We start from the raw sequence: 12363 nt of genomic DNA, 5'->3' as shown, positions 1-12363 counted from the left end.
AGAAGGATGTGACATTTGGGTAGTTTATCTTTGTATTTATTTGACTAGGGAATGGTGCTAACTGTACTACCATATGCTTTGCAGTGATGTTGAGCTGGGTTATCCAGAACGTTTGCATGAGAATCCATATTACAAAAGGGGTGCAAAATCTGATAGAAGAGCGTAGCTTATGATGGAGATAGCTTTATGTGTGCCCACAGCCTGTGTCAATCAATCAGCCCCTGTGTCGGTTATCAAACGCTGTCTAGAATGTAAATAGCTGCTCAAAAAAAAAAACTAAATCCAAATTAATACTGTCTTTTTTCTAGTGGTCCTTTCTCTAGAGGACACTTCAGAACATACATTTCTGTGTTGTAGCTTTTTTTTTTTTTCAGATAACAAAAAATGTGATTGCAAAAGAAAAAAGCTGAACTTCTGTATCAGCAGAAAAGTCTTTATGCTCTGTTCTCAATGTAAATAGAAAGCTAATAACTTTTATTTCATATAAATATTTCAATTTTATATGCAATTTCACAAAGTGTACATATATTTAAAGGAAAAGTCTTTTCCTCCTTTTAAGAAGGAATGCAGCAATAACCATAAGCTGCTACCAAGAATTTGTTACAGAGATACCCATTTTGCAGTTCCACTTCAGTAGTTGCCTTTTGCAGTACAAATGTCAATTCCAGCTGTAACATAAAACAAGTTCTTCAACCTCTGACTTCATGATGCTAATTTAATAATGGATGTGAGCTAGTTATCTTACCTATTGGTTGGCATCTGTTCTTGTTTTTCTAGTCTCTCTGTTTTGAAGAATATGAAAAGGAAACCAGAAATGTTTCTCTGTTTTTGAATGTATATTTACAGCGAAGGCCTGCAATATCTTAATACACAGATAATATAATACTTGCAAAATTGAGACTGTGCAATTTGGGGTGCTTTACGTGGATCGTGTCATTAGCTCTAAGTAGTTCAGTATAGCCTTTTTTCTAGTACTTCAATTATACAGGTAGCTAGTCTGATCATTTTTATTCAGCAAATGTATGTTGAAATGCATACATTTTAATATAAACATGCTTTTTTGTATATAGTAGCAATTTTTATTAAAATGTTGTTGCTCACACTTATGTACCTACTTGCTCTTTAAATTAGAATACTATTTCATGTCATATTTTAGCATCTTTCAGTTGACTCTCCTTGTCATTCAGCAGCTTGCTGCTCTTCTGAAGAGTGGTAAAATAAGAGGAAATACGAAGTGGTTTTCTATGAACCATCTAGATCAGGCTAGGCTCATCCCCTCTCCCCAGGCTAGAAGGGTCAATGCAGTTCAGCAAGCTACATGTTTGACAGATTGTAGCTCTCTTTAAAATGTCCAGGTTTCCTTCCATAGATGCTTCTGTTACTATGCAAGTCCTCTTACAGATAACCCATAAAGCAAGACAGGTAATGTTTGCAAAATGCTGCCCTTGGAACTGAGAAGCTGTTGATGGAACCACGGTGGCATAGACAGACTTAACTCAGCTTCTGTGCACTTTTGGCTACTTTACAAAGTACATAAACTGCCTATAGAAAACGGAGCACTATTACCTAACAAGCTTTTATTTCTTTTTAAGGCTAGAGCATAACAAATCTTTCTGCCTCCATCAAGTCAAGGGCCCCAGTGTTTGGAATTGTAGAAATATATAATAAGCAAGTCAGTGTAAATTTATTTCTATTCCCCCACATGTATGGATCACTGCGACCAGTGGTAAGAAATCAATATTAACCATATCTATTACAGGGGTAGGCAGGGGCGAAGGGAAGGGAAAGAAACAAGTTTTGCGTCAATTTACTGCATGCTTAAAATAAGATGTCTTCCATTTTAAATGAAGAGTTGGTATTTCCGGTGGTATCCAAAGGGGAGGCTGTGAACAAACTTTGGCAAACACAAATGCTCTGTCTGTCCCCTGAGAGCTCTGACTGGCATGTGGCAATGGGATGTTACTCCTGGCACTTGTGGGCTTGATGATCTGCTGAGTCCCTGGCATACCCATCTGTGTAGCAAAGATCTGCGAAGACATCAAGGACTTGGCAGCTTTGTATGTATCTTAGCAATACAACAAGCCTCGATTTGCCAACGGGTATTGCTGCACGAATTCATTCACTGAATGCAGAATCAAAAGCCAGCTTTTCAGTGAGTGAGAGGGGACAGAGAACTTCTTGCCAGCTGCATTACTCATTAGTCCTCTTAACCTAGCTTAACCCTTTTGTGCACAGTGACGCTGCGAGGGAGCAAGGAGTGTTGAAATGCTTTGTGGATGCTTTCTGCATTTGTTCATCAGCTGCTATAGAGCAGCTGGCCGTGCTGCAAGAGTGAAACTTTAGGAATGTGTTTCCAGATCTGCTTGGGCAGTTTGCCCTCCAGTTTGTGAGGCTATTGTTGAAGGTATGCAGAGATCATAGATACTGCACTGGAGAGCAACAGGATATCTGCTTAAGACATTTGGCGTAGTGTATGAATGGAGTATCCATTTTTCACCATAAATCCTGTTTGCCATGCAATTAGCTCAGAGCGGGCATTGGAGAATGATGTGAAAAGTGATCAGGTTCTACCAAGAAACACACATGCAGTCTCTCTGCTTTTATTTTCATATACTGGTTACTAGTGCTCATACCATACTGAGATATTTTTGCATATGCACAGGGTGCAACTACCCTGTTAAATAATATTGGACTGAGGGAAGTCAACACGTTGATAGTGCTTCATCTCCAAATGCAAGCTGAAGGGGTATTAGGTGTGTAGGATAGGCAGTTAAAGAGCAGACTGTGGCCTCCAGGAGGGTACCTCCATTCTTCCTGCACGGTTCTCAAGTTTCTGTCCCTGGCGGTGAGTAGTGCTGTAACTCACTATCTGGCCATCTACTAGTGCTGAGGAGCAATCTTTAGGTAGACAGCATTACCTACGCTTTACTTAAGCCCACCCAAGTGAGAAAGCACCTCACTGGGGAGCAGATGTGAGCAGGAAAGAAGGGCTCTGGGCTCTTTTTAGAGGGCCGTACCCTTTCCTAGGAAGAGGGCTTGGGGGCGGTAGGGACACAGTGCTTCAGGCATAATGTAGTGGAGGTATATGGCATCTCAGCTTCTCCCATCTAATGATCTCCTGCTTAGCCCTTGCTATGTCTATTACTGATCTATAAGAAATGGCCTTCTGCAGAGACGACTGTCTTCATTTAAAGGCTTCAGTCTAAAAAGCTCCTCTGATGTACTGAATGTATTAATTGCCCACACATATGTACGTTACAATTTCACCTAATCTTTTCCAGGTATCCTGAAACTTCCTTCTGGGTAAAAATATGAACATTCAGCTTTGTCATAGAGGTACTTTACATGGAATGAAGTTAGGAAAGCTTATCTCTTAAGAATGTAAAACCTATAACAACGATGTGGCACTGTTCCTGTTTCACTGATTTTGTTTGTTGTTCTTTCATCTTGTCACCACCAAACATAAACACAAAACTCAAGTGAAATGCCTCAGCTAAAAGAGCATGGGATTTCAAAGGACTGGTAGAAAAAAAGCACCCCCATGTATGCTAGTCACCATGAGAAACGCACTGCAAGTGTGTCAGCAGCAGTGGGTTAGACAACATTTTTCTCTAGAAGCCAGGATCTTAGAGAATCCTAACTGTTAATGAAAGCTTGTCTTCTGGGTGTAGCTCCACAGCATTTGAAAGTGATCTCCTTGGTGTGGCCACACTCCAGTCCTGCCTACCCTTCAGATGAATATTTCTGCCTCTTTCTGGCATAACTGTTGAACTGGAGGCTGCTTTCAAGCAGAATTTATCATAAGTAGAGATTTCAAAGCTAACTACTTAAAGGTTCTTTTAAAATAAGAAACTAAACTTAATATAACTACTGAGCTTAAGGCTTCTTTGTTGGTGCAAATTGTTATCAAAAATTATTTTGTTTGCCCAGCTGCCTGTTGAGACAGCTTGTACATACCAGAGTGGAAGTATCGACGTCAACACGGTGTATAATGTTTGGTAGCTAGGGGGCATAGAAGGGATTGCAAGGTGCAGATTTGAGGGTTGACACTGATGCTCTTAAGGGGAAGAGAAAGTGATTTGTCAAACACAGCTTTGTAACATACTAAGGTGGAGAAAACATAAATCATGCATATCTGTAAGAAATCATCCTTGAAGACTAGCCTGAGTTTTATTGCTTGTAAAATTAAAAAGTTTTATGTATTAGGTTGATTGGATAGAGGTAAGAAATCACTCCTTGAATTGGCCCAAACTAACAGGTAATGTTTAGGGAACATTTATAAAATGGTGCTCTGTGCCACTGCAAGCAAAGTGAGTCCGAGAGAAAACTATATCCAGAATCTGGGATAATTTAGCTTTGGAAAGGGGCACAAAAGTCATATGTGGGAGGTCTGAAAAGAAAGAAAATCTCCAATTATTAGTACCTCAGGGGTAGAGGTAATACTTTATAAGCATAAACATGATTACAATTACTGCTAACTGTATGCTGATGTTCCTTGGGAAAGGCAATAGGCACTTGAAGAAGGGCAGTTCAGATACGTGTGTCTTGAACTGCAAATTGGTAGTTCTTTGAGATAGTGGATTGGAAACTAGGTGTAACTTTTAAGTGGTAAAAATTATCTGCTTTAAAAAGCATAGCTGTTTTGGAAGTTATACACAAGTGGTTAGGTTCCCTAATACTGCCAGTCAACACTGAGAAGATCAGTAATTAAAGCAAAAAAGATGGGGCATGAGGTAACAATAAATAGCCTGTACATTGGAATATTTATTTTATTAAAAAAAAAACATAAAACATCTGAGGGTCTACAGAAAAACCTTAGTTTTAAAATCCCATTAAGAGAGCAAAAAAAAAAATCTAGAGTACAGCTTTAGTTACTATTGGCTAGAAACACTACCAAATCCATGTATCAGCATTCACATACACCACCACCCCCTTCAAGGTTTCATCAATGCATTAAAAGGGGAATAGTATTGTGTGTTAAACATTAATTTTTCTGGTTTTATTTTATTTTATTTTTTAATCTACCTATGAGCTCATTTCCTGAACTGATTTTCCTCTGTACTCAGGAATAGAAATATGTGGTTTACCTCAAGTTACTTTTGAAGAATTACTGCTGCACAGTTAATCCTCCTGAATAGCATTTTTAAGATTTTTTCAAATCATGAAAGGGGATTTGTCCCAGAAGTAGGTGAAGCAGGCAGCCTGGTAAAACTCAGCCTTCACTCCACAGCTATCCAAACAGCCAAAGCAAGCTTGATTCTATATAAAAAGCATTGATTGATGGTCAAGGGAGGCCCATTCCAGGTGATGCGTGAACTGGGACCCCCTTATGGTCCAGTCAGCAGTCTTTGCTAGGTGATCTATTGGGAAGTTTTTCCCCACCCGACCAAATCCTCAGTGTTTGTGCCAAAATATTTTTTCTGGAAATCATTCTTAGAGACTTTGCATAGTTCATTTTTTTTAATTTTCTGTGTTGACTCCAAAGTGAAAGAATATGTAATATGTGTATTCTTTTAATTTCATTTTCTGCTGATAACAATAATTCCTTTATGACTAATGTTTTTCTAGTCCTTACTCTCTATATCCAAATGTAATTTTTTTTTTCTGTTTCGTTGATAAGGAAAATACTTTACCCTTCCAGAAAAATACAATTTTTTAATAATAGTATCTCTCAAAATTTAATGTTACAGAAGTTTGAGAAAGAAAAATTGTGTCCACCTTTGTAATTTGCTTATAAAAGAAAACACCGATAGTGATAGAAAGAGATCTCTTTTTAAATAAGTATACATACATATTATTTATGTTACTGCAGATGGACATGGATTTTTGGCTTATTTAAGTGCTACCTTTGTCTAACATAAACCATTTGTGCAAACAATTTACATTTTCTCGTAGTAGTAAACTAAAGAATTATAGGGGTATTTTTTAAAACAAAATTTCAATATCATGGCTGTAAGAACTTCTCAAGTACTGATTAATTTAACATCAGAACCCAATACAAGGATTTGTTTCTTCAATTTAGCTGATTTCTTTATGAGAATTTATAAATGCTGGCTAACCATCAACTCTGCTGAATGCTTCTACTGCTTAGTAAACACATCTTGAAAAAATGCAGCATTCTTCACTTGGCTTAAACTAATCACTGTGTTTCATTAAAAGGAGGTTGTTCTTCCCATTTTAAAGCTTTGTTGTTGCTGGTTCTCAACCTGCTGTTCTCTGAGAATAGAAGGATTTATTGTATGCTGAGAAGGACAATATGGTTATAGTTTTGTATGGTTTTGTTGTAAAAAATGCAACTTATTTTTTAATAACTGTTGTATGATTTCAGGGGATGGCAGTTGCCTTGCTGTCAGTTAAAAAACTTCATCAGTGTTCAAGAAATTAACCTTTTGGACGTAAGATAAAACAGGGTCTTTCCTTCCCAGCTTAGCTGCACTTTATTTTATTCTATTTTTTGCAAAATACTTGTTTTTTCAATCTTAAAATATACTCTTATTTAAATGGAAATGCAGCAGTAGCTGGATTGCTTCATTTAATATTCTTTTCATTAATAGGGACTGCAGAAATATATTCTTTAAAAGCTCAACTAGACTGGTATAAAGCAATGACTATACTTTTAAAAAGCACTGTGGTTTTAAAAACAAACCAACAAACAAAAAACCCCACTGTCAGAATATCTGTATGAGGTACATGTGGGGGGAAGGGTTTGAGCTCCACAAACCTCTTTTTGTATTGCCACATTTTATTATTAAGCTCCTGATAGTCTGATAGTTATTAGATCATAACATAAGGACTCTGGCATTGTTCATATTTAAAAAATATGTTAAACTAAGCTAAGAACTACTATAAATAGTTCTCCTTCACAGACTATGTTCTTCACAGATTCTTAGAATTGAAAATTAAACAAGAAAAAACCAGTATATTTTACAGGATTTAGTTATTATTTTGTTAATGAAAACCCCCTCTAAGTTTAAACTGAAATAAAATTGTTTATGAGCTTCTTTTACCATTACTCTTTGACTTCTTGTTTCTTAGCTAAAATGGATTTGATGCTCAGATGGTAGCAGCAGCATCTGCCGACATCCTGGAGATGAGTTTGCATAGAGAACAATTTCTCTATGCAATGGAGAATGGTAATGCTGGAAACTCTGTTTTTAAGACCAATACCAGGTGCTCTGCTTTTTCAGAATACTAGAGTTTTATTGGTATTGGAGTCTGGTCAGTTGTCCCAACATTTTGCCTTGCTTGCTTGAAAAGAAAGGCTGATAAATGCCTGTGGTTCCAGTTTCTTTAGTAATGTGACCATGGAAGTTTTATTCTGTGTTCAAGCTACATTTGCTTCTGCCATTCCTCATAGATTTTCAGTAGTAAATACTAGCAAAAAGGAAAAAAAAAAAAGAGAGAATAAGGGAAGAATTTGGGAGCATTCACACTGAAAATTATATTACAAGAGTTGCAACAATTTTTAGGTGTAGTTTGTTATTTTTTACAACCAAAACTGACACCTTTCTCTAGCCCTGTACTGGATTTATAATTTCTTATGAAAGAATGAGGGTAATTTTCTTTAATAGGTTTCAAAGCATGTACTTACTTGTGAAAATCTTCAATTCTGACTGAGAATATGTGGACTATCCAGAAAGAAATACTTAGGTTTTCACTTTCTGACAGAATGTAATGGGGAGTCATTGCCCATTTCCACACTCTAGCTTTGTATGTTTGCTCAACATGAAAATGAAGGTGAACTAAAACTGCAGATAAATAGATGCATCAGAGAAGGCATGAGATTCTCAGCCTCACTGGCAATTAAGAAGAACAATTCCCATGAGCTGTAGCCGCAGGCAGAATATCCCCAGTGTGTGAATCATACGGACAATGCATGAATTAAACAATTGGATGAGTTGAGTTTTAGAAATGTTTGGTTCACTTCATCTCCACCCTACCATTATCCTAGTTCATGCATCCTTTTAAGGTGCTTTCACATTTAATCATTCAGCAATTTAAATGGAATCTATTTCAGGGCTGATTATTATATACTTATCCTGACATTACAGTGGATCCAATAAACAAACAAAAGAAGTAGATGATTCTCTAAGTCTGTGAACAAATATTTCATCCATTTGACTTGTTTGGGCTTGGGATGCCTGCATGCATCCCCCCTAAAAGTAAACAAATTTTCATTGAAATCAGATGTAGCAACTGATTTGGAAAGTAATAGTTATTAAAATGGTTCTTGGGCTTTTCAGTCTTTAGGGAATTCCTGTTGGCATCTAAATGAGAGATGCATACTCTACAGATTCCTACATTCTTCTAGTGCTCTGGAATATCATTTATGTGGTTTGACTGACTTTCAGGCTTAAGTGCAGATGATGAGGATTTTTATTTGTGTAATTGTAACAAATAGGTATTTCTACCCTTTATGTTACGATGCAGCTATAAAACATTTGGAAAACCAAACTTGTCTGAACGTATACTGTCGGTATGATGCAGATACTAATCTTGAGGGCATTCTGGTTGAGGCTGTAGCTTGTAGGTACTGTTCTTTTTAATAGATACTGGGTTTGAAAAGCTTGCAATTTCTTTGAAACTTCAGTTCAGGTATGATACTCATTCTCACCTTGGGTTGTGTGGGAGAGATCTCATTAATTAACTTATTCTCAGCTATCTGAACACATCCCTTTATATACACAGCCTATATAGCTGTTTCTAATAAATTGTTCTGCATCTCTACTGCTTATGTATAAGTGAATTGACAATGTTTGTAAATAGAAACACTAGAGACCTCAAAGACAGAATTATGTACATTCTTTTTTATTTCAGAAAGTTTTCATGCAAGGAAAGCATTATGAAAAATTTAATTTCCTGTGATTTAGATCATTATTTCATTAAAAGTTTATTCAAATTTTTCATTTGGGGTGGAGGGAAGTTCTGTTTCTCTTAAATAAACACTGTCTTACCTTATTCCTCTAAGATACAGAGAAGACTTTGGAACGATACAGTAAGTCTCACTTTCAAAAATGTCTAAATGGTCTTTAGGCCCTTTTGATAATGAAATTTTGACATTAAATAGAACATGCAAAGACTTCACACGTTATCTTTACAGTGAGAAAGCTCCTCTTTAAATCTATGCCACAGAAACACTTCCACTTTTTAAAAGAACAAAAGTCTTTAGGAGCAGTGGAGAGTGCGAAGGAGATCAGGAAAGAGCATGCTTTGGGTCAGTAGTCACAGAAACCATAGAGTGGCTGTATAGATAGAAAAAGCAAAACCTTTAAATGTTTTGCTAATCAAAGATAAACTCAGCATGGGTCATCATTTCAACAATTCTGGTATGCAGATACTAAAAGGAAAATATTTGAATTAGGAAAATACAGACTGACCTCAGCGTTCTACCTTTTTGCATTTTTCACCAGTCTTCTTTCTTTTATTAGATTATAGCCCTTGTCTTGCAAGTGCTCCCTGCATCCAAGCACCGTGTGACCTTTACTGCTGAATGCCAAATTTACATAGACTATATTGGGAACACATTTGTGTGTACAGAGTACAAGGCACTTAAGTTGTTAAATGGCCCAGTTTATCAGACATTGTGCCTAGTAAGAGCTCAAAAAAGTGAGTAAAATTTATTTTTTTCCTCTCAATACATTATTACGTATAATTAAAATGTAGTATAATTCTTGTATTATACTATTATTCTGTGGAGAAAAAAAAAATCTTCATGCAAACAGTCCAGGAGGGTCTACCATAACCTCTCTGAATGGGCTTTACCATATAGCAATATGAGAAAATCTTGCTTTTTAGAAGCTACTACGGGTAGTCAACTCTGAAATTACTTAGAGCACTTTGATCACCTTAAAGTAATCTTTAAAATCTGTATTATTGTTTGCTGTTTATAATTTCTGATGCATTTATCTAATGCTTCAGAAATTACTGTAGCCATCTGGTCTGAGCAGCAAGCAATTTATGACAGCCATAGCTTACCAGTCAAAGTGTTACTCCCACAAATTGTCTCATTTCTGTGTGTAATGAGAATGAACTTTCAGTGAAAGAAACAATAATGTATCTCTTTTCTTTCCTTCCTTACTTAAAAAGAAATGAGAACAGTTGAAAAACAAGCTGAATTCTGATAAATGTTCATCACAATTTGAAACTTGCAGCAGAAATATTTGTAGGCAGAAAATACAACATGATTTTTGGACTAGTTCATCTGCAAATTAGCAAATGTGGAATTGTCATAATTTTCATAAATTTGATAGGTTTACATTATATTTGAGTTAAATAACAACAATATTAGTGTCATAATGGTTTATGCACCTGAGACTCCTGAAAAATTAAATCTTTTAGTTCACTAATTACACAATAACAAATAAATCCAGGTATTGTTTTGTGCCATGTGTCTTTGTCATCTGTGTAGACATCAAGTAATAACAAAAATGTAATATCTCTGCTAGTAATGATTAGTTTGATGGGTAAATGTTGTGGAATATCAACTGATGAACTACTCTACTTTTTCATACCTTATTTGATTTTTTGATTGTCTGGGTTTCAAATTCCCTTGAAAGCAGCATCATGTTTTTGTGTCTGGTTATGACAGCAGTGCTCAGACAGAGGAAAGCAGGTGACAGCTTCCCATTACCTTTTTGTTTCCTTGCTTTTTTTCTGTTTATGTTGTAATTTTATATTTTTGCTGAATTCATATTCTTTCAGGCCTGTGCTTTTCCATAATAGCAAACCAAATTCAAATATCTGGACCAAGACTGAGTTTTGGACTAACCTCTTTCTTCTGGAGGCTCAATTGCAAACAAAACTAAATGTGGGCTTATTGTTGTCCACTCAAAGTGTATGTTTTTCAAGTTAGAACTGTAATTAGCCAATTCAGCAAATTCAGTGCAGCCGATGTTCAAGATGGGATGAGGTGTGGACTAAAAGCCCTCAGGTAATCTTATCTGTTCTTGATCTTTTCCTTTTTAAATTTGGGTTGGCAAACCTCAAGACAGCAAAGGAAGCCAAGCTCTGTAATGCTACCAAGGTGTAAAGTACCAGCAGAAAAGTACATCATGGTAGGGCTCAGTGAATGTCCTGATACAGAGCTTGGATTTACTGTAACTTTTTATGGCCTTAAAATATATTGCAATTCAGTCTCTAGTGAATTTGCAGGAAGGCAAACTTAAATCATCATAACTTCCTTTCATTCCAGATGGTTTCGATAGGCTTCTGAGACTTACCTTCAACATATAGTGTGTTTGTAGTTTTAAAATTTTTCATAACAATTCTTTTTGCTACTACCTTTGGAAAAGCACTGTGATTTCTTTAATGTAACGTCAGTGTAGGAAAGTGTATTATATCGGTTCTATAAAACCTAAGCTGCTATCCAAAGCTTCATTGATCTTAGTAAAGGATAAAAAAAAGGTCGTTCAGAAAACCTATTAACCCTGGATATGGAAATCACTGGGTCTGATCTACACTGTCTCCCATAGGAACAAAGTCTTGTGTAAACAGGTGGCTGGTTTATGGTATCACTGTTGAAACTGGCACACTGGAGTCTAATTTCTAACTCTTTTCTCCCTTCTTTCCCACTTCTATTTCTCTTGTGAGAACTGGTATTTCAGAACCACTAATTGTAGAAATTGACCAGTTTTGCTTTCCTGAAATACCCAGTACAAGGTCTGCTACCTCAAAATCTTGGGCTGAACTATTCTGCATGAGATGAAATGAAATCCAAAATTGCTTCGACCTTTCTTTGTCATGTTTTAATTAAACCTTTTAAGAACAAATACTACTCTCCATGAAGTACTACTCTTTGCTGAGAGTAGTATGATGAAAAAATTATAAATTGTGTTGCTTTAGCTTGTAGTATTTTGAGGGCAATTGATTGCAATTGAAGCCCTACCGGATACAATAAAGATTCTCCAGAAATTTTAACTAATCACAGAGACTGCTTCTGGGTGTATAGGTAGTTTTAGTGGTCTTCAAATTTATTTGATAGAGTCCAGATTAAATACAAATAATAAAAAAAAGTACTGAGGCTATCACTAATGATTTATTATTTTTCCTTAATTTTTTTTTTTTACTTTATTAATGACCATTTTTACGATTTTTAAAAGGCCACAATTATTGGAACCAATATTGTAAAGCTTTTTACAAAAAAAGGCACAATAGTTACATTATAGCTTTCTCATTATCCAGGAAGGAAGCTTTAATATTTTTTTTTGTTCTGTGGGGTTTTCTTGTTTGTATTGTGTTGGGGGTGTTGATTTTCTTTTTGGCAGAGTAGTCTTATGAATATGGAATTTGTTTAGGAAAATTACTGAAAAAGCAGGATGAAATTAAACTGTATAGAGATTTTTATATCCCTATTTCTGCATTATA

General features: G+C 35.9%; 1 protein-coding gene across 9 annotated transcripts in view; it reads left to right on the top strand.

The window, feature by feature from the left end:
* PALLD (palladin, cytoskeletal associated protein) overlaps window positions 1-12363 on the top strand; it is a 198083-nt gene that overhangs the window by 34024 nt on the left and 151696 nt on the right. The window lies entirely within an intron of this gene.

This window comes from Rissa tridactyla, chromosome 5 (genome assembly GCF_028500815.1).
Source record: "Rissa tridactyla isolate bRisTri1 chromosome 5, bRisTri1.patW.cur.20221130, whole genome shotgun sequence".
NCBI lineage: Eukaryota > Metazoa > Chordata > Aves > Charadriiformes > Laridae > Rissa > Rissa tridactyla.
The sequence above is the reverse complement of the archived record's forward strand: the minus strand, read 5'-3'. Positions and strand labels throughout refer to the sequence as shown.